Here is a 22,801-nt window from a genome sequence, read left to right on the forward strand (position 1 = left end):
ATTGTTGTCCTATGTACAGATACGCCAATCTCTGCTGTGGAACATTGCAGCTCCTCTAGGTTTACCTTAGGTCTCTGTGCTGCCTCTCTGATTAAGGCCCTTCTCGCCCGGTCCGTAGGTTTTGGTGTGCGGGCGTCTTTTGGCAGTTATGCTGTTGTGTCACGTTCTTTCCATTTGGTTATGATAGATTTGATGGTGCTCCTAGGGATCATCAAAGATTTGGATATTTTTTTTTATAACCTAACCCTTACTTGTACTTCTCAACATTGTCCCTTACTTGTTTGGAGAGTTCCTTGGTCTTCATGGCAGTGTTTGGCTAGTGGTGTTGCAGCCTATGGGGCCTTTCAAAAAGGTGTGTATATGTAATGACAGATCATGTGACACTTAGATTGCACACAGGTGGACATCATTTCACTAATTATGTGACTTCTGAAGGTAATTGGTTGCACCAGAGCTTTCTATGGGCTTCATAACAAAGGTGGTGAATACATACGCACATGCCAATTATCCGTTTATTTCTGAAAAATAGTTTTATGTATATATTTTTCTAATTTTACTTGACCAACTTAGACTATTGTGTTCTGATCCATCACATATAATTCAGATTAACCACTTCCCGACCAGCGCACGACGATGTACGTCGACAGAATGGCACGGGCAGGCATATTGGCGTACATGTACGTCCAATATTCGTTGCCGCCGTGCCATCGGGAGCGCGCCGCCGGCGGAGCGCTCCCGCGCTGGTCGGGACCCCCGTGAGTCCGGTCGTGGGACCCGCGGACTCGATCGCTGCGGGCATCCCCGCGATCATCTCACGGAGCGGCCGAATGGAGGAAATGCTGTATAAACAACATTTTTCCATTCTGCCTAGCAACTAGTGACGCTGATCTCTGCTCCATGTGATTGGAGCAGAGATCAGTGTACACTAAATGAAAGCCCAACCCCCCCACAGTTAGTAACACACCCCTAGGAACACTTAACCCCTACACTGCCACCCACTGGTTAACCCTTTCACTGCCAGTGTCATTTACACAGGAATCACTGCATTTATATAGCAGTGATTACTGTATAAATGACAATGGTCCCAAAAATGTGTCAAAAATGTCCGATGGGTCCTCCACAATGTCGCAGTCACAATAAAAATCGCAGATCGCCGCCATTACTAGTAAAAAAAAAATAATAAAAAATTATTAATAAAAATGCTATAAAACTATCCCTATTTTGTAAACGCTATAACTTTTGCGCAAACCAATCAATAATCGCTTATTGCGATTTTTTTTTACCAAAAATATGTAGAAGAATACGTATCGGCCTAAACTGAGGGAAAAAAAATGTTTTTTTATATATTTTTGGGGGATATTTATTATTACAAAAAGTAAAAAATAATGCGTTTTTTTCAAAATTATCGTCCTATTTTTGTTTATAGCGCAAAAAATAAAAACCGCAGGGGTGATCAAATACCACCAAAAGAAAGCTCTATTTGTGGGAAAAAAAAGGACGTTAATTTTGTTTGGGAGCCACGTCGCACGACCGTGCAATTGTCAGTTAAAGCGACGCAGTGCCGAATCGCAAAAAGTGGTCTGGTCTTTGACCAGCAAATTGGTCCGGTCTGAAAGTGGTTAAAAAAAAACATTGAACTAAAGGCTGCAATGTAACAAAATAGGTAAAAAGCCAAAGGGGGTGAATACTTTTGCAAGGCACTGTAAATCACTGGACCCCAGAAAGGATTGCTAAATTTTCTTAATTCAGTTAGAGTAGAAAACAGACAAGGGCACATGATAAGTGTTAAAACTTGTTGGATTTTGTCCAAACTAAAATAATATCACACTTACATGGGGTAAGTAGTCTCCATCTTCAGTGCCATCCACAGAGCCAAGATAATAGGACATCTGGATCTCCCTGTCACAAACAGTCTCTCCGAATACACTCACTATATTTTACAAATGTTAGTTTCATCTCTCCCATCCTACATTTGAGATTCACTGCACATTCTTGAAATTCTGTGATTACACCTGAAACTCCTCTTCAACTTGGCTATCCTTGCAAGTTCTTTAAAGAAATATATAGGCCTTGAGCCTTGAATATTTTTTTACATGCCACTTAGAACTACATTATAGAAAAGCTCAGATCATTTTGGAGGGCATTAAATATGGTTGAGAACATTACGGTTTTATAACCAGTCTCTCTCTGCTTTGAGAGCCTGATGCCTCGTGAACAGGCTGATGACTGGCAGTACACTAAGAAGCCCCCTGTGAAAGAGTCCTTTCAGACGCATGGATAAAGCAGCCCTAAAAATTTGTAAAGCATACAGTGAAGTTGCGGATTCGATTTGGACGTTAATGCTATATACATATCAGGATGGAATTATAGCTTACAGTATATGACTGGAAAGAGAAGCATTCTAACAGTTCACATTAGATATTGAAGGAAATGGAGTAGTACAGTGCCTTGCGAAAGTATTCGGCCCCCTTGAACTTTTCAACCTTTTGCCACATTTCAGGCTTCAAACATAAAGATATAACATTTTTATTTTTTGTGAAGAATCACCAACAAGTGGGACACAATTGTGAAGTGGAACGAAATCTATTGGATTTTTGAAACTTTTTTAACTAATAAAAAAATGAAAAGTGGGGCTTGCAAAATTATTCGGCCCCCTTGCGTTAATACTTTGTAGAGCCACGTTTTGCTGCGATTACAGCTGCAAGTCGCTTGGGGTCTCGATCAGTTTTGCACATCGAGAGACTGAAATTCTTGCCCATTCTTCCTTGCAAAACAGCTCGAGCTCAGTGAGGTTGGATGGAGAGCGTTTGTGAACAGCAGTTTTCAGCTCTTTCCACAGATTCTCGATTGGATTCAGGTCTGGACTTTGACTTGGCCATTCTAACACCTGGATACGTTTATTTGTGAGCCATTCCTTTGTAGATTTTGCTGTATGTTTGGGATCATTGTCTTGTTGGAAGATAAATCTCAGTCCCAGTTTCAGGTCTTTTGCAGACTCCAACAGGTTTTCATCCAGAATGGTCCTGTATTTGGCTGCATCCATCTTCCCCTCAATTTTAACCATCTTCCCTGTCCCTGCTGAAGAAAAGCAGGCCCAAACCATGATGCTGCCACCACCATGTTTGACAGTGGGGATGGTGTGTTGAGGGTGATGAGCTGTGTTGCTTTTACGCCAAACATATCGTTTTGCATTGTGGGCAAAAAGTTTGATTTTGGTTTCATCTGACCAGAGCACCTCCTTCCACATGTTTGGTGTGTCTCCCAGGTGGCTTGTAGCAAACTTTAGACAAGACTTTTTATGGATATCTTTGAGAAATGGCTTTCTTCTTGCCACTCTTCCATAAAGGCCAGATTTGCGCAGTGTACGACTGATTGTTGTCCTATGGACAGACTCTCCCACCTCAGCTGTAGTTCTCTGCAGTTCTCTGCAGTTCATCCAGAGTGATCATGGGCTTCTTGGCTGCATCTCTGATCAGTCTTCTCCTTGTCTGAGCTGAAAGTTTAGAGGGACGGCCAGGTCTTGGTAGATTTGCAGTGGTCTGATACTCCCTCCATTTCAAAATGATCGCTTGCACAGTGCTCCTTGGGATGTTTAAAGCTTGGGAAATCTTTTTGTATCCAAATCCGGCTTTAAACTTCTCCACAACAGTATTACGGACCTGCCTGGTGTGTTCCTTGGTCTTCATGATGCTCTCTGCGCTTTCAACAGAACCCTGAGACTATCACAGAGCAGGTGCATTTATACAGAGACTTGATTACACACAGGTGGATTCTATTTATCACCATCAGTCATTTAGGACAACATTGGATCATTCAGAGATCCTCGCTGAACTTCTGGAGTGAGTTTGCTGCACTTCAAGTAAAGGGGCCGAATAATTTTGCACGCACCACTTTTCAGTTTTTTATTTGCTAAAAAAGTTCAAATTATCCAATAGATTTTGTTCCACTTCACAATTGTGTCCCACTTGTTGGTGATTCTTCACAAAAAATTAAAATTTTATATCTTTATGTTTGAAGCCTGAAATGTGGCAAAAAGTTGAAAAGTTCAAGGGGGCCGAATACTTTCGCAAGGCACTGTATATCCCTGGAAGGAGTTGCATAACAGTAATAAGTGCATTTAGCTGTTCTATTTCATAGACAGCAAAGCAGTCTAGTGAGGGTGTGTTTTTACTATTGCTGGGGGCATGGCACTGTGGAGACACTTTATGGTGAAGGATTGGATAAAGCTTCGCTTGGATCACTATATTTGATTTCTTACGGATAATTTGGACTTTTTTAGATTTAGAGTTTTTTTATTATTTGATCTGAATAATATATTTCAGTCATGTTTATATATGGATAGCTATTATAATTTGCATGGGTGTTACATTTTTATGTTTTATTTTTACCACTTAAGGACTGGAAGGGTTTGCCCCCTTAATGACTAGGCCATTTTTTTGTGATACGGCACTGCATCGCTTTCACTGACAATTGCGCTTTGTGTTGCGCTGTACCCAAACAAAATTGATGTCATTTTTTCCCCCACAAATAGAGCTTTCTTTTGGTGGCATTTGATCACCTCTGCGGTTTTATTTTTTGTGCTATAAATAACAAAAAGCGACAATTTTGAAAAATAAAAAATATATTTTTTTTTACTTTTTTGCTACAATACAATAATAACCAACCCCCCCCCCCCCCCCCCAAAAAAAACAACACATTTATTCATCAGTTTAGGCCGATATACATTCTTCTACATGTTTTTATTAAAAAAAATTGCATTAGGGACCCAGTGACATTATTACATTGATCAGTACTATAAAAATGCACTGATCAATGTAAAAATGACACTGGCAGGAAAGGGGATTAACACTAGGGGGGGGATCAATGTGGTTAAGTGTGTTCCCTAAGTGTGTTCTAACTGTGGGGGGGGGGGGAAGGGCTCACTGGGACATGACAGATCACTGTTCCTGATCACTGGGAACAGAAGATCTCTGACATGTCCCCTGTCAGAACGGGGGTTTCCACTTGTTTACAATGGCAGATCCCTGTTCTGCCTCTCTACTAGCCGTTTGCAGGTTGCCGGCGGATATCAAGTCCACCCAGCCCACACCCACTCTCCCACAGCATGCAGCGGGAGCGTGCCAGCAGAAGCACGTGAGCCACCGTACAGCTACATGGCTGCTAATAGGTACATCGCTGCCAATCTGCCGCAGTAAATGTAAGCTGGTTGGCAAGTGGTTAAGCGCTGCATTTTTATGTTTCAGTTTTTTTTTAGGGTAGAACATATTTATGCCTATTTGCACATGACTTTTTATTCATACCACTAAGCGCAGACTTACATATGTTGATTTGAGGACTGTTCAATCACTAGATACCAAGCCAAGATAAGATAGAGCAAGAAAGATTGCAGCCACAATTACCAGAATTGTTCGGGCTGCTCTGGAAAAAGATGGAGTGGTTGTTTCAAGAAGTACAATACAACAGTACTTGAACAAAAATGAGCTACACGGTTGCAAGTTGCCAGAAAGGAGCCTTTCCTGCCCCAAATGTCACAGAAAAGCCTGGTTTCAATAAGCTTGACAGCACCTTGAAATGCCTCACAGCTTTTGCCACACTGTAATCTAGAGTGACAAGACCAAAATAGAGCTTTATAGTCACAACCATAAGCAATATGTTTACAGAGGGGTCAACAAGGCCTATAGTAACAAGAATACCATCTCTACTATGAAGCATGGTGGTGGCTCACTGATGTTTTTTGGGGGGGGGGGGGGGGGGTTAGCTCTAAAGGTACAGGAATCTTGTAAAAATTGATGGCAAGATAAATGCAACATGTTATCAGATAATACTGGCAGACACTCTTGGACTTTACAGCATGACAGTGACCCTATATGCACAAGACCAAGCATGACCTGGAGGCATTTTGCCAAGACAAATGGGCAGCTATACCACCTGCAAGAGTTCAAGGTCTCATAGACAACTATTGTAAAAGACCTGGCCTGCAGCTTACACATTGCAAATGAGTGCAACTAAACCATTTTTAACGCATATTGTTAGACAGGTCAATTTGGTTGGCTGGTTGGTAAGTTTGAGCTTGAAAATCTTTTATTTTTATTTTTTTATGCTAAAGGGGGCAATACACAGTATTCATAATGAAGGGTGTACAGACTTTTAAACAGGGGTAATTTCCTTTTTTTTTTTACTTGTTGCCATGTTTTGTTTCATGATTGTGCAATCCTGTTATGACCTACAGTTGAATATGTATCCCATAAGAAATAAAATAAATGTGCTTTGCCTGCTCACTCATGTTTTCTTTAAAAAAGGTACATACTGTTAATTACCAATTCTCCAAGAGCATGCAAACTTTTAAGCAAAAATGTAAATTCCATGTACTAAGTTTAGATTTACAGATCATTTGCTATGACTTTTCTAAAGAGTAATTAGTTGTTTCTTTTTATAGGTGATAATACCCCTGCTGGTTAAAAGAACAGCAAGCAGCAATTAGGCTAAACTAGTTATATAATATTAGTTTTACAAAAAATAATAATAATGCCTGGGACTAATTCTGTTTACCTTGTACATAAATGAAACAAAGGTTGGAATAAATAGTTTGATCCCAGTGTTTGAGGATGATACAAGCTTTGCATGGTAATAACCACACAACAGGATATATCAACTCTACATAAAGACCTCAATAAAATAAAAGGCTGGGTAACTGCATGGCAACGAGGTTCAAGATTTATAAATGTAAAGCAATGCACTTGTGAACTAAAAATATGAATGCAAGCTACTCGCTGAGGGGAGAACCTCTGGGGGAATCTAGGATGGAAAAGGATCTGGGGGTCTTAGAAACCACATGCTTAGCAATAGCATGCAATGCCATACTGCAGGAAGCAGACCTAGCACACTATTAGCATGCATTAAAAAGGGTATTTACTCGAGAGATAAGGTTATAATTCTACCACTGTACACAAATTTGATTCAGCCATATCTAGAGTATGGCATCCAGTTCTGATTTTCAGTCCTCAGGAGGGTCATAGAACTGGTGAGAGTCCAGAGGAGGACAACAAAGATGGTAAGGGGACTGGAAGACCTCCGTTATGAGGAATGACTGCAAACATTAAAAGAGAAGTAGCAAGATCCCCCTTCTCAAGAAGGCACATGTACAGGCCAGTCTGAAGTTTGCCAATGAATATCTAAATGATTCAGAGAATCACCATGTTTGGAGGAAGAAAAATGCTGACTATGACCCTAAGAACACCACACCTACAGTCAAGCACGGAGGTGGAAACATGAGGCTTTTGGGCTGTTTCTCTGCTAAAGGTACAGGCCGACTTTACCGCATTCAGGGGCCAATGGACGGGGCCATGTATTATAAATATCTTGGATGATAACCTTCCTCCTTCAGCCAGAACACTGAAGATGGGTCGTGGGTGGGTTTTCCAGCAAGACAATGACCCAAAACATACCGCCAAGCTTAGCCAGTCGCCAGACCTTAATCCTATAGAAAATTTATGGAGGGAGCTGAAACTTCGAGTTGCCAAGCGACAGCCAAGAAACCATAAGGATTTAAAGAAGAATGGACCAAAATCCCTCCTGAGATGTGTGCAAACCTGGTAAACAACTACAAGATATGTCTTACCTCTGTGCTTGCCAACATGTGTTTCTCCACCAAGTACTACTTCATAGTTACATAAGGTAAAAAAAATACAGTTCAACCAATATAAAAAAAAAAAAAAAACATACAATCTTATATACACAATCGTATATCCAGTCATTGGCGACTGATACTCAACTGAAAAATACTGAACCCCCCAATCAATTGCAACCTCATTGCGCCCATCAAACGCAGCCATTGTGCCCGTCATACGCAGCCACTTGTGCCCGTCATACGCAGCCACTTGTGCCCGTCATATGCAGCCACTTGTGCCCGTCATACGCAGCCACTTGTGCCCGTCATACGCAGCCACTTGTGCCCGTCATACGCAGCCACTTGTGCCCGTCATACGCAGCCACTTGTGCCAATCAATGCAGCCACTTGTGCCAATCAATGCAGCCACTTGTGCCCATCATATGCAACCACTTGTGCCCATCATATGCAACCACTTGTGCCCATCATATGCAACCACTTGTGCCCATCATATGCAACCACTTGTGCCCATCATATGCAACCACTTGTGCCCATCATATGCAACCACTTGTGCCCATCATATGCAGCCACTTGGGCCCATCATATGCAGCCACTTGGGCCCATCATATGCAGCCACTTGGGCCCATCATATGCAGCCACTTGGGCCCATCATATGCAGCCACTTGGGCCCATCATATGCAGCCACTTGGGCCCATCATATGCAGCCACTTGGGCCCATCATATGCAGCCACTTGGGCCCATCATATGCAGCCACTTGGGCCCATCATATGCAGCCACTTAGGCCCATCATATGCAGCCACTTGGGCCCATCATATGCAGCCACTTGGGCCCATCATATGCAGCCACTTGGGCCCATAATATGCAGCCACTTGGGCCCATAATATAAAGCCACTTGGGCACAAATGCAGCCATAATTTTACTAACCTCTCCCCTCCCAACCGCAGCCGGTCCGGTGGCACTTACCGCTCTCCTCTTCAGAGGCTCTCTTGGCAGGTGATTGGCAGGGAGGAATGTAAGTGTGAAAATAGCGAAGATGGGATCGGGACGCAGTGCTCTGTGCACCAAGCTCACCCTATTTTGAAGCCTATTAGAGCCTTTGGCTCTAATCACGTGCTTCAAAATACCCACCCCTCACCATAGTAATTCATTAGTCCGGCGCCCTGAAAGGGGCCGGGCACGTGAATAGGGAGGGTAGTGGAGGTGTCGGGGGCGGCGACGCCCCCGTGCCCACAATGCACGGGCCACCACTGTCCACAGTTGATCCAGAAGAAAGCAAAAACCCTAGCAAAGCATGATCCAATTTGCTACAGCAGGGGAAATTTTAGAGATTTATTAAAGCAAAAAAAAAATTCTAAAATTGTCGCTCTTTTTTTGTTTATAGCGAAAACAAGACAAAACACAGAGATGACTAAATATCACCAAAAGAAAGCTCTATTGAAGTTAAAATAACAGGTCTATAGTTAGTTACTTGGTAAAGACTTTGATCCCTTTTTAACCACTTGACCACTGGGCACTTAAACACCCTTAATAACCAGACCAATTTTCAGCTTTTGGTGCTCTCACATTTTGAATGACAATTACTCAGTCATACAACACTAGACCTATATGAAATTGTTGTCCTTTTTTCACATAAATAGAGCTTTCTTTTGGTGGTATTTAATCACCTCTCTGTTTTTTATTTTTTGTGCTATAAAAGAAAAAAGACCGAAAATCCTGCGAAAAAATTTATTTTTCTTCGTTTCTGTTATAAAATTTAGCAGATTAGTAATTTTTTTCTTCATAAATTTTGGCCAAAATGTATACTACTACATATCTTTGGTAAAAATAAGTACAAATTGGTGGATATTATTTGGTCTTTGTGAAAGTTATAGAGTCCACAAGCTATGGTGCCAATATCTGAAAATTGATCAAACCTGAAGGACTGACATTTCAATTCTTGAGACCCTAACATGCCAGAAAAGTACAAACACCCCCCAAATGACCCCTTTTTGGAAAGAAGACATGCCAATGTATTTAGTAAGAGGCATGATGAGTTTTTTGAAGTTGTCATTTTTTCCCACAATTCTTTGCAAAATCAAGATTTTTTTTCCACAAAATTGTCATATTATCAGGTTATTTCTCACACACAGCATATGCATACCACAAATTACACCCCAAAACACATTCTGCTATTACTCCCGAGTACGGCGATACCACATGTGTGAGACTTTTACACAGTGTGGCCACATACAGAGGCCCAAAATGCAGGGAGCGCCATCAGGCGTTCTGGAGCACCCAGGACAATTCTGACATTTCTCTCCTACATGTAAAAATCATCATTTATTTGCTAGAAAATTACAGAGAACCCCAAAACATTATATATTTTTTTTTAGCAAAGACCCTGGAAAATACAATGGTGGCCGTTGCAAATTTTTATCTCACACGGTATTTGCGCAGCAATTTTTCGAACGCGTTTTTTTTGGGGGAAAAAACAGTTTTGTGCTTAAAAAAATAAAAATAAAAAAACCAGTAAAGTTAGCCCAATTTTTGCATAAAGTGAAAAGATGAAGTTATGCTGAGTAAATAGATATCGAACATGTCACTCTTCAAAATTGCACATGCCCATGGAATGGTGCCAAACGTCGCTACTTAAAAAATCCCCATAGGCGACGCTTTAAATTTTTTTTACTGGTTACATGTTTTGAGTTGCAGAGGAGGTCTAGGGCTAGAATTATTGCTCTCGCTCTAACGTTCGCGGCGATAACTCACATGTGTTGTTTGAACACCGTTTTCATATGTGGGCGGGGCTTACGTATGCGTTCGCTTCTGCATGCGAGCACATGGGGACAGGGGCACTTTAAATTTTATTTTATTTTTTTATTGTTCATTTTACTTTATTTTAGTTTGACATTTTTTCCCCCAAAAATTAATTTTTGATCACTTTTATTCCTATTACAAGGAATGTAAACATCCCTTGTAATAGGAATATGGGGTGACAGGTCCTCTTTACAGTGAAATCTGGGGGTCAATATGACCCCACATCTCACCTCTAGGCTGGGAAGCCTGAAATAAAAATAAAAAAAAAGATTCTGGCTTTGATCGTACTGGTGAGTTGGTAGAAGCACCGGAGGGCGGTGAGGGGTGGGGGGGCGTCTATGGCTGGGTATTGCAGGGTATCGCCGAGTATGGCTGGGTATCTCCGAGTATGGCTGGGTATGGCAATTTATGGCGGGGTATTGGGGGGTACTGCAGAGTATTGGGGGGTACTGCAGAGTATTGGGGGGTACTGCAGAGTATTGGGGGGTACTGCAGAGTAATGGCAGGGTACTGCAGAGTATTGGGGGGTACTGCAGAGTATTGGGGGGTACTGCAGAGTAATGGGGGGTACTGCAGAGTAATGGGGGGTACTGCAGAGTAATGGGGGGTACTGCAGAATAATGGCAGGGTACTGCAGAGTATTGGGGGGTACTGCAGAGTATTGGGGGGTACTGCAGAGTAATAGCGGGGTACTGCAGAGTAATAGCGGGGTACTGCAGAGTAATGGGGGGTACTGCAGAGTAATGGCAGGGTACTGCAGAGTAATGGCAGGGTACTGCAGAGTAATGGCAGGGTACTGCAGAGTATTGGGGGGTACAGCAGAGTAATGGCAGGGTACTGCAGAGTAATAGCGGGGTACTGCCGAGTAATGGCGGGTACTGCAGAGTAATGGGGGGTACTGCAGAGTATTGGGGGTACTGCAGAGTATTGGGGGTACTGCAGAGTATTGGGGGTACTGCAGAGTAATGGCAGGGTACTGCAGAGTACTGGCAGGGTATTGCAGAGTAATGGGGGGTACTGCAGAGTAATGGCAGGGTACTGCAGAGTATTGCAGGGTATTGCAGAGTATTGGCAGGGAATTGCAGAGTATTGGCAGGGAATTAAGGGGTTAAATTCGGTGAGCAGCGATGTGGGCACTGCAGATGCAGCCCACAGCGCTGCTAACACCGATCTCTTTCCCCTCCACTGTACCGATCAGTACAGAGAGGGGGAGGGAGGAACCGGCGTTATAACATGGCGCCGGTTTGTTTACAAGTGATCACTCCGTCATTTGACGGAGCGATCACGTGGTAAACGGCCGCGAAGAGTGGCCGTTTACCATGATGCGCCGGGTCCACTGGACCCGGCGGTCACGGATGATCTCGTGTGCGCGCCCCGGGGGGCGCGCGAGAGCAGAATTCTGGGAGGCCGTTAATTAACGGCCTCTGAGAGTTAAACAACCGCCCTGAAGCCGTTAATCGGCAATGGGCGGTTGTTAAGTAGTTAAATAAGCCCCCTTATGTTCATATTATGTTTTGCAATTCAATACACAACTGTGCCTTTAACCACTTGCTGAGTGCTGCATGCTGATTTACGTTGGCAAAATGGCACGCGTGGGCAAATGGGCGTATGGATTCATTAGAGGAATGATCAGTCCTCAGGTCACAGCCAATGATTTATGGCCTGTAGCTGCTGATCGGTGCAAATGAATGAAATCATTCCCTTGCTTGTGTAAGTGTAAACACAGAGGAAGTGATGTCATCTCGCCTCCTGGAGTCTTTTCGATTCAAGTGAGAGGAGAGACAACGTCTAGCAGTGAGTGCACGACACTACACTAACAGCCGTACAATAGGTACTGTGTTAGAGCAGTTAGCAGTAGGCCCAGGTAGGTCTAGGGTACCCCCCTAAAACCCCCTAATAAAGTTTTAACCCCTTAATCAGCCCCCAGTTATCCCTTTCGCCACCTGTCGCCAGTGTCACTAATCAATCTTTTTTCTGAGCACCGGATTTGTGTCACGTGTGATGCTAGTTAGCCAGTTAGTTGATTCGTTTTACCGTCAGGTTTTTATAGCATCAGGTATCCCTATATATTATATATATATTACCTACTAAAGGTTTTCACCACCCTGATTGCCCCCTAGTTAACTCTTTCATCCCTGTCACCAGTGATCATCGTATTAGTGTTACGGGTGACGCTGGTTAGTTTGTTTTTTTATAGTGTCAGGGCACCCGCCGTATATTACCCAATAAAGGTTTAACCCCCTGATCGCCCAGAGGGTGACATCAGTTAGGTTTTAGCGTCAGTCAGGGTCTGCGTTGCCCCATGCAGTACTAGATTAGTGTCAGTAGCGCTAACACCCAGGCACGCATCATACACCTCCTTTAGTAGTATAGTATAGAATGGATCGATATCTTTGATCTGATCAGAACTACAACCTGTTCCAAATTATTATGCAAATTCTATTTCAGTGTCACAAAGATTAAATATTTTGTTTCTCAGTTTAACTCATAGATGGCATTGTGTCTCAGGGCTCTTTTGATCACTGAAAACAATCTTGGACACCTGTGATAATTAGATTGCCAGGTGAGCGTAATTAAAGCAAAAACTACTAAAGGGAGGGTGTTCCACATTATTAAGCAGATCACCATTTTCAAGTAATATGGGGAAGAAAGGGGATCTTCCTGCTGCCGAAAAGAGTGAAATAGTTCATGCCTTGGACGAGATATGAAAACATTAGCTATTTCACGAAAACGTAAGCGTGATCATAGCACTATTAAGAGATTTGTGTGCCAGATACATTACAAGTTGCCTGACGAATCTATCTGACTGGTGGTTGTGATGCCAGTGGAGAATAGGACCTGTTTTACAGTCATGCCTGTTGTGCAATCCTTAGCATACGACCGTTACATGAGGGCTCATGGGATCGAGGATGCAACCGGGGTCTCACATCAGCTTGTGGCAAGGTTTGAGGCCTTAAGCCATGACTTGTACACAGCAATGTTAGAGTGCAGTTGCGCTTGGAAGTTCAGAAAGTTTGGAACAGTTCATGCAGTGCGGTACAACACCTACAGACTCAGTTAAAGGGATCTCAATACTGTGCCAGGGGTGGAGGATCAGATTATGGGATGTTTTGGCATGTGATATGTTACTATTACCATGATGTGTATTTACCATGGCGGGTGGGATAAATATGCTTAAGGTGGTGTCATGGAATGTAAGGGGACTTGGTGACCCTCTCAAACACACAATGGTTTCCACCTCCATGAGGAAATATCTCCCAGCTATTTGTGCATTGCAGGAGACTCATCTTACCCCAGATACCTTGTCATGCCTCAACTTTAGGTGGGTGGGCAAGGCTTATCACTCCACTCACACCTTTTCTAGAAGTGTGAGTGTATTGATGCACACCACACTGGATTACCAGGAGCTGGATAGTGAGGTGGACAGTGAAGGGAGGTATGTCATTCTATATTGCCGATTGGAGGTGGGATGGATAGACTTGTGGAGGAGCACAAACCTGGGGAAATGTCAGTTTTCCTGCTTTTCGAAGTCACATATGTCCCTGTCACATATAGATTTGTGCTTATGTTCAAAATCTGCTGCACGATCTGTAGCAGAAATAGCCCTGGAGGCACTAAGGTTTGCTAAATCAAATAAGCTTTCCTACTTACAATTTGATGCAGAAAATATGGAATAAATTTAGAGCGATGCAACAGGTGGAGGGCTTCACTAGGTATAGCCCTATTTGGAGAAACTGGTGCTACTCAGAGCTGGAAAAGTTTCAGTATGGCATGAGATGGCAGAAATACGGTATTCTACATCCGTCACAAATATTCAAAGATGGTAGATTACGTTCCTTTTCTGTGCTAAAGGCGGAATTTAGTCTACCTGTCTCTATGCAGTTTTACTATTGCCAACTCAAACACGCGGTGTGGGCCCAATCGAATGGTGACATGTGGATTCAGAATCCCACTCCCATCTTTAATTACATGCAGGAAGTAACCACATATAAAGGGTTAATATCAGGCAGCTTCTCCATGCTCCTCACCAAATTCCTTCCTGACAATACCACAGGGATCATATCCAAGTGGGAAAGAGAAATAGGGCCCTTCGAGGAAGACCAATGGGAGGAGGCACTTGCAGCAGTTCCCTTATATTCCCTAAACGTGGCCCAAAGACTGTCCCAATTGTATATTCTTCTCCAAGCACACTACACACCAGCTAGGATGGTGAGAAAGGGGGTGTGGGATGACCCTTCCTGTACTAGATGCAAAAGGGATCACGGGGACCTGATCCACATGTTGTGGAGGTGTCCCAATTGCATATTTATTGGAAAGAGGTGCTGGATACAATCAATTGTGTATTTCGGGTTCAGCTGAAAGCACACACTATATTATGCTTACCGAGTATTATGGACAATATCCAGGATGAGGAGCCCGCCAGGATAGCGATATCCATGGATCTATTCAAGGCCAGGAAGCTTATTTTGAGGCACTGGAAGGCAGAGGAACCCCCTACAAGGTTAAACCAAATGGGGGATATAATCAGACTAGAAAAAGATATCTACCAGCATAGCGGGAGTATGAGGCAATTTGATAAGATTTGGACAAGCTGGTTGAATGCCCCTGGATTAGCGCCGGTTGATCTGATCTTGGATCATCTGCTATTATAAAGGATGGAAGGAGGAAGGGGGTGGAAAGAAGTCCTAATGAACTGGTTCCATGGATGCAGACTGTTGGAAGAAACGAGGCTGTAATTTCAATGGTGCCTGATGTTTTATTCCCTGATATATGTTGACTCCTTATCTTATGGAGTACATCATTAGGTGATGCAATCTGCAAGTTCTACTGTGTATAAATGGACTGTTGATGGAAGACCAATTTGTAAAATGACTGGGTGTACGGTACTGCATATATACATGTTGTGTATTTTCCTTGTCTTTTTTTCAATAAAACCTTATTTGATAAAAAAAATAAAAAATTGATTTGTGGCTGATTCAGAGTTTGACGGATTTTGTGCAGATAGGCACACTGAGGAAGATTTCTACAAGATCCATGAATCAGATCAAGAGCAGCTTCTAAAACACAATTACACAGCATCAAACAGATATTTGAAGCTGCTGGTGCCTCTGGAGTCCCACGGAGATCAAGGTGTAGTGTCCTCCAGAGTCTTGCAACTGTGCATAAACCTTCCATTCGGCCATCACTAACCAATGCTCACAAGCATAAATTGCTGCATTGGGCAGAAAAATACATGAAGACTATTTTTCAAACAGTCCTGTTCACTGATGGGTGCTGTGCAACCCTGGATGGTCCAGATGGATGGAGTAGTGGATGGTTGGTGCACGGCCACCCTGTTCCAACAAGGCTGCAATGTCAGCAAGGTGGTGGTGGAGTCATGGGAAGAGAGCTGGTTGGACCCTTTAGGGTCCCCAAAGGTGTAAAGATGACCTCTGAAAGTATGTGGAGTTCCTGACTGACCACATCCTTCCCTGGTATAGAAGGAAGAACTATGCTTTCCATACTAAAATCTTCATGCATGACAATGCACCATCTCATGCTGCAAAGAACACCTCTGCATCAATGGCTGCTATGGGGATAAAAGGAGAGAAAGTCATGGTGTGGCCTCCATCCTCCCCTGACCTCAATCCTATTGAGAACCTTTGGAGCATTCTCAAGCAAAAGATCTATGCGGATGGGAGGCAGTTTACATCCAAACAGCAGCTCTGGGAGGCTATTCTGACATCTTGCAAAGAAATTCAAGCATAAACTGTCCAAAAACTCACAAGTTCAATGGATGCAAGACTTGTGAAGCTGATATCAAATAAGGGATCCTATGTTGAAATGTAATGTGATCTGTTAAAATGTTTAAAAAGTTTGATTGAAATGGCTTTTGATTTCAGTAAATATGCTGCAAACACAACAAATTACAATTTTCATTTCCTTAAAACCTATAAAGTGTTTTGAAATTTACTGTGTGTAATAATTTGGAACAGTGCATTGTAAGTTTTTTCTTTATAAAAAAAAAAAAAAACTGTTATCATAAGGTTTGTTCAATAAAAATTTGAATTGTACTCTTAATAGTTGATAACATGAGAATTATGCAGACTTATGCAGACTTTTTACATCAATTATTAAGGTAAATGAGAAAAATAGGATTTTTATAACAGCTTACCTGTAAAATCCTTTTCTTTTGAGGTACATCACAGGACACAGAGACTCAGTAATTACTGATAGGTTATAGGGTATCACTAGGTGATTGGACACTGGCACACCCTAGACAGGAAGTTCAATCCCCCATATAACCCCTCCCCCTACTGGAGGTACCTCAATTTTTTCGCCAGTGTCTCCACAATAACTCTAGGTTACAAACTAGAATTTTGAGAATTCCCTTCTCCCTCGTTTCCTCAGCTCAAATGTACCCAGAGACCCAGAGAAAAAGAAGTCTCTCCTTCTAGCGTTGGAGCGACTATTGTCACAAAAAGTTATCATGGTAGTTTCCATGCAAGAGCAGTGAATGGGGTTTTATTCAAACCTTTTCACGGTACCACGGTTTTGTAGCGTGCCTGCGAGGTGGATGGAAGCAGATTGTGCTCAGGCGGTGTGGAGCTCAGTCTCCACACATCTGTGCACTCTTGCTGTCGGACACGCCCCGCAAGCGGACTACTTGAGCCGTCAGCAGTTAGTCCCAGGGGAATGGTCTCTTCACCCCGACGTCTTCTTGGCAATATGCCAGAGATGGGGGGTTCTGGATGTAGATCGCTTTGCATCCAGGTTCAACAACAAGATTGACAACTTTGTGTCAAGAACAAGGGATGCATGCGGGACAGATGCGTTGGCAACTCTGTGACATCAGTTCTCTCCGATTTATGCATTCCCTCCTATTCTGCTACTGCCAAGACTTCTTTGCAGGATCAGGCAGGAAAAGAAGTTGGTGCTTCTGGTGGCCATGTGCTTCTGGTGGCCCCAGCATGGCCCAGAAGAGCTTTGTATGCAGAAATAAGATGGCGGTAGGCTCTCCTTTAACCCTACCATCCCATCCTGCTATCCCAGGGACCAGTATTCAATCTACCTTACAAACTCTAAATTTAACGGTTTGGCTATAGAAACCCACATTTTGAAGAATTGTGGGATTCTGGGCCCTGTGATATCTACCTTGATTAATGCAAGAAAAACAGCTTCCATAATGATTTATCACAGAGTCTGGAAAGCATATGTCTCCTGGTGTGAATCCAGGGGTTGGCACCCCAGAAAATATGTCATAAGCAGAATCCTCGAATTTCTGCAAAATGGGTTAGAGATGAAACTGGCCTGAGTAACATCAAGGGACAAGTCTCGGCCTCATCGGTTCTGTTTCAACGTCCACTTGCTTCGCATTCTTTGGTCCGAAGCTTTATACAAGGGGTAACGTGCCTTAATCCTCCAGTTAGGGCGCCTCTGAACCCCTGGGATTTGAATTTGGTTCTGTCAGCTTTATGGAAGCAGTCTTTTGAACCGATACATCAAATTTCCTTAGTTCTGTTGACAAGGAAATACATTTTTCTGGTGGCCATTTCTTCTGCCAGAAGAGTATCAGAATTAGCGGTCCTCTCTTGTAAAGAACCGTATCTGATAATGCACAAGGATAGAGCGCTGTTACGCCCTCATCCTAGTTTTCTACCGAAGGGGGTCTCGGGTTTTCATCTAAACCAAGATATTGTTCTCCCTTCCTTTTTTCCAAATCCCTGCTCTATGGAAGAGAAGTCACTACATTCTTTGGATGTAGTGAGAGCAGTCAAAGCCTATCTGGAAGTGACTGCTCAGGTTCGCGAAACTGATGTTTTGTTCGTATTGTCAGAGGGTCCTAAGAGAGGACAGGCAGCATCGAAATCTACCATTTCTAAATGGATTTGACAAGTAATTGTTCAAGCTTATGGTTTGAAGCAAAAGATTCCGCCTTTTCAAATCAAGGCACACTCCACTAGGGCTATTAGTGCTTCGTGGGCAGTGCATCACCAGGCCTCCATGGCTCAAATCTGCAAGGCCACAACCTGGTCATCAGTCCATACATTCACCAAATTTTATCAGGTGGATGTGAGAAGGCATGAGGATATCGCCTTTGGGCGTAGTGTGCTGCAGGCAGCCGTACAGGGTCCTCAGGTCTGATTACACCCTATGTTGTGTGGTTCCCCTCCCCTCAGATTGCATTTCTCTGGGACATCCCATCAGTAATTACTGAGTCTCTGTGTCCCGTGATGTATGAGAAAGAAAATAGGATTTTTATAACAGCTTACCTGCAAAATCCTTTTCTTTTGAGGTACAGTTGAGGACCCAACCTAGGCATTTCAGGTAGTTGATTGTGGTGACCAAATTTTGGTCCAGGCGGGCTACCGACCGGTCTATCAAGAGTAAGTCGTCTAGGTATGCTATTATTGTTATACCTTGGGACCTTAATCTGGCCAGAGGAGGTGCCAAGATCTTTGTAAACAACCGATGCGCAGTAGCTAGCTCGAAAGGCAGAGCTACAAACTGAAAGTAGCGTTTTTCTACTTCGAAATGCAGGAATTTTTGAAGAGCAGGTAAAATAGGTACATGCAGGTATGCATCCTTGATGTCTATTGACGCCAGAAGTTCTCCTCCTTGCAGGATGAATACTACAGATCCGATCGATTTCATGAGAAAGGACCATATAGAAAGGACCATATCTTTAGAAATTGGTTTAGATCTTTGAGATCTAGAATGGGTCCGACATCTCCGTTTAGCTTTGGTACCGTGAACAGGTTTGAATAAAACCCCATTCACTGCTCTTGCATGCAAACTACCATGATAACTTTTTGTGACAATAGTCGCTCCAACGCTAGAAGGAGAGACTTCTTTTTCTCTAGGTCTCTGGGTACATTTGAGCTGAGGAAACGAGGGAGAAGGGAATTCTCAAAACTCTAGTTTGTAACCTAGAGTTATTGTGGAGACACTGGCAAAAAAACTGAGGTACCTCCAGTAGGGGGAGGGGTTATATGGGGGATTGAACTTCCTGTCTAGGGTGTGCCAGTGTCCAATCACCTAGTGATACCCTACAACCCATCAGTAATTACTGAATCTCTGTGTCCTGTGATTCACGAGAAAGAAAATATAATTGGCATAATAATTTGGAACGGGATGTTATTAGAATCTCCAATCTCCACACCTGCAAAGCTAGTGCCCCTTGATCTGCGAAAAGGCCCAGGAAAAGTACATTCGGAATAAACTTAAGTCCAAGTGATTTAGAGTGCTGTCGACAGGCTTTGAAAATAAACACCTAAAATAAAATATAATTGCGCTACCAGAAATTCAAAACACAATACAAGCAGCCAACATTGACAATAATACAATTTCATAACATAAAAACCAAAAAATATAGCGCTTAAAATAGAAAACACCTTGTGGAGAGAAGTGTTATTATAACACACAAAAAATATAAATGTAATAGATAGCGTAGCCAAGCTACACCAAATAAAGGCAAGTGCACTTAGTATAACTACACAAGTGTGAAAAAGTCTTTGTGACTCGTGACATGAAAAAACATAAAAAGTTCAAATAATGGATGTACCAAGTGGCCTAGGACTATACCAAGACCTACATAAGAAAAGACAATAGTCTCTATAATCCTAGATGATCCCTTCACGGTAGAGAGTAGTCAGGATCTGTTGCAATGCCACACGTCAAAATAACCCAGAGATGAAGACAGCAGCTGGATGTCACCCTTCATACAGATACCACGTTATAAACAGGAAAGGTAATGGAAATGCTTACCCGAAGGTGTGGACCCACACACCTTGGTGGTGAGTCATTCAGAAATCAAATTGCGATAGACAGCAATTCCTCCATCCAGGTGATGTAAACCTCAGCTATGCCAATTGGAGCCGGAAAAACGTCCCGGATTGGATATCCCGAGATTGGATGGAGGAATTGCTGTCTATCGCAATTTGATGTCTGAATGGTAACAGACACATATCCAATCACTCCTCGCTGTGGGTTATTATATCACTGCCCAATGCTGCCAAACGCAAATGCTGGAAACGTAACCCTTTCTGGCTCTCTCTGTTTCCAGACCCAGCGCCCATAAGAGAATGGTTAAAATACTTTATACAGGACAATTTAGGTTCAGCCCATTTTAATGTGATATGGGATACTGCCACGGCATATATGAGGGGTCAATTAACACAATTAAACAAATTAAAACAAACACTGAGGTATGCAAGACACTTAAAGAATCCAAGGATAAATATATTGCTAATCCTACAGAGGACACAAAAAGTGTTTGGGGGCACAATCTATGTCCACACAACTGACATTGCAGCTGGCTGAAAACAAAAATTGTTCTTGCAACAAACTCATTTTGAAAAGAGGGAGTCTACTGAGCAGATGCTGGCTGTACTAGCGCGTGCACAGAGATCCACTTCCATGGTTTCGGCCTTCCGTGATGCACAGGGTGTCACTCAGACATATATTGCCACAGTGGTACAAATTTTTAGAACATTGTATGTGGATCTCAACACATCTACGGTGCATCCCATGGAAAGGGAAATGGAGAGATTTCTAGAAAAATGCACATTGCCCCAATTGTTGACCTCGGAAGAATTAGCTACGGCCATAGCACAAATTCACAACAACAAATCTCCAGGGGCTGATGGCCTCCTGTCCGAGGTATACAAGAGATATGCGGGCACACTACTGCCCACGCTATTGAAGGTTTTCAATGAGGCACTGAAAGAGGGAACGTTGCCTAATTCTTACTCCTAAAACCAGGCAAGGAAACAACACTACCAGACTCTTACAAGCCCATTTCTCTCCTCACAACAGATGTCAAACTACTTGCCCTTGCATTAGCCACCAGACTAGCACAAATGATACCTAAGCTCATATTTAGAGATCAGTCAGAGTTCATACCCACTAGATCCACAGCCCAAAATATCAGGAGACTCTTTATAAACTTACAGCTCCCTGTCAACAACACTGGAAATCAGGCAATTTTCTCACTCGACAAGCTAAGGCTTTCAAAAGCGTTGAATGGCCATACCTGTGGAAAGTGTTGGATCACACAGGCTTGGACACAAATTTTAATAGCGTTGTTAAACTATTATATGCCCAACCATCGGCCCGGATCAGGGTTAAAGGGGAACTATCGAAATCCTTTTCACTGCTCTGGGGCACCAGATAGGGGTGCCCATTGTCTCCCCTGCTGTTTGCCCTGGCCTTGGAACCTCTCGCGTCACGAATAAGGGGGGACAGCAACATAGTGGGGTTTCAGCACAGGCACTGATGTAGTGTCATTATATGCTGACACACTGCTATATTTGGGTGATACGCAGGATTCAGTGCAGTCATGACTGAAAAGGCCCCATACGCACCATCAGATTTTCTGCTGATTTTTGTCTTCAGATTTACCAAAACCATGTAGGGCCTGCCTGATTGCATACAAATTGAAACTCCTAAGGTTTGATCTCATATTATATGGTTTTGGTAAAACTGAAGGAAAAAAATAAGCAGAAAATCTGATAATGTGTATGGGGCTTTATTAGTGCCCCGTACATATGAGCGGATTTTCCGTGGGAAAAAACGTGGATGGTTTTTCTGACGGAATTCCGCTCAAGCTGGCTTGCATACACACGGTCACGCAAAAGTTCTCTGAATTTTCGACCGTTAAGAATGTGGTGACGTACAACACTGCGACGAGCCGAGAAAATTAAGTTCAATGCTTCCGAGCATGCATTGAATCGTTTCCGAGCATGCGTAGGAGTTTTGCACATCACAATTTGTGCAGACGATTGGAATTTCTGATCGGAACTTTTTCCAACCGAAAAATAGAGAACCTGCTCTTAATCTTTTGCTGGCTGGAATGCTGCCAGCAAAAGTCAGATGGAGCATACACAAGGTCAGAATTTCTGACCAAAAGCTCACATCTGACTTTTGCTGGCAGAATTTCTGATCGTGTGTATGGGGCTTTAGGCCTCTGGTTCACTGTTTGGCTTCTCCATTAATTGGAACAAGTCAGTACTAATGCCAATAGATCCCATAACGGCCCCCTTGCCTGAGTGCGTGGCAATGGTACAAGTGGTGTCCTCCTTTCGCCATCTAGCTGTCCAGGTATCCCCGAATGTATCTTAATACATATCCCTTAACCTGATCCCCCTACTTGCTAAATTTTGAGATAAATCTAATGCTTGGTACAAATTGCCCCCATCTGTAGTGGGGAGAATCAACCTTATAAAAATGGTGTGGGCACCCCAAATACTGTACATATTCAACAACTCCCGGTCTGGTTTCCACAACACTGGTTCGACAGGATAGATTGCCAGTTTAGGGAGCTTATCTGGTGTAAAGGGAGCAAGAATTAGCTTATCGACATTACAATATCATACAGATGAAGGGGGACTAGCGGCG

At 43.0% G+C, this 22,801-nt stretch overlaps 1 protein-coding gene across 4 annotated transcripts in view; it reads right to left on the bottom strand.

Annotated features, from left to right (window-relative positions):
* The window catches only part of MAP4K3 (mitogen-activated protein kinase kinase kinase kinase 3), a 783,526-nt gene that overhangs the window by 233,917 nt on the left and 526,808 nt on the right, over positions 1 to 22,801 (bottom strand). The gene's annotated exons all lie outside the window — the stretch shown is intronic.

Source organism: Lithobates pipiens, unplaced genomic scaffold (assembly GCF_037356315.1).
Source record: "Lithobates pipiens isolate NorthernLeopardFrog02 unplaced genomic scaffold, aLitPip1_a1.2 Scaffold_18, whole genome shotgun sequence".
NCBI lineage: Eukaryota > Metazoa > Chordata > Amphibia > Anura > Ranidae > Lithobates > Lithobates pipiens.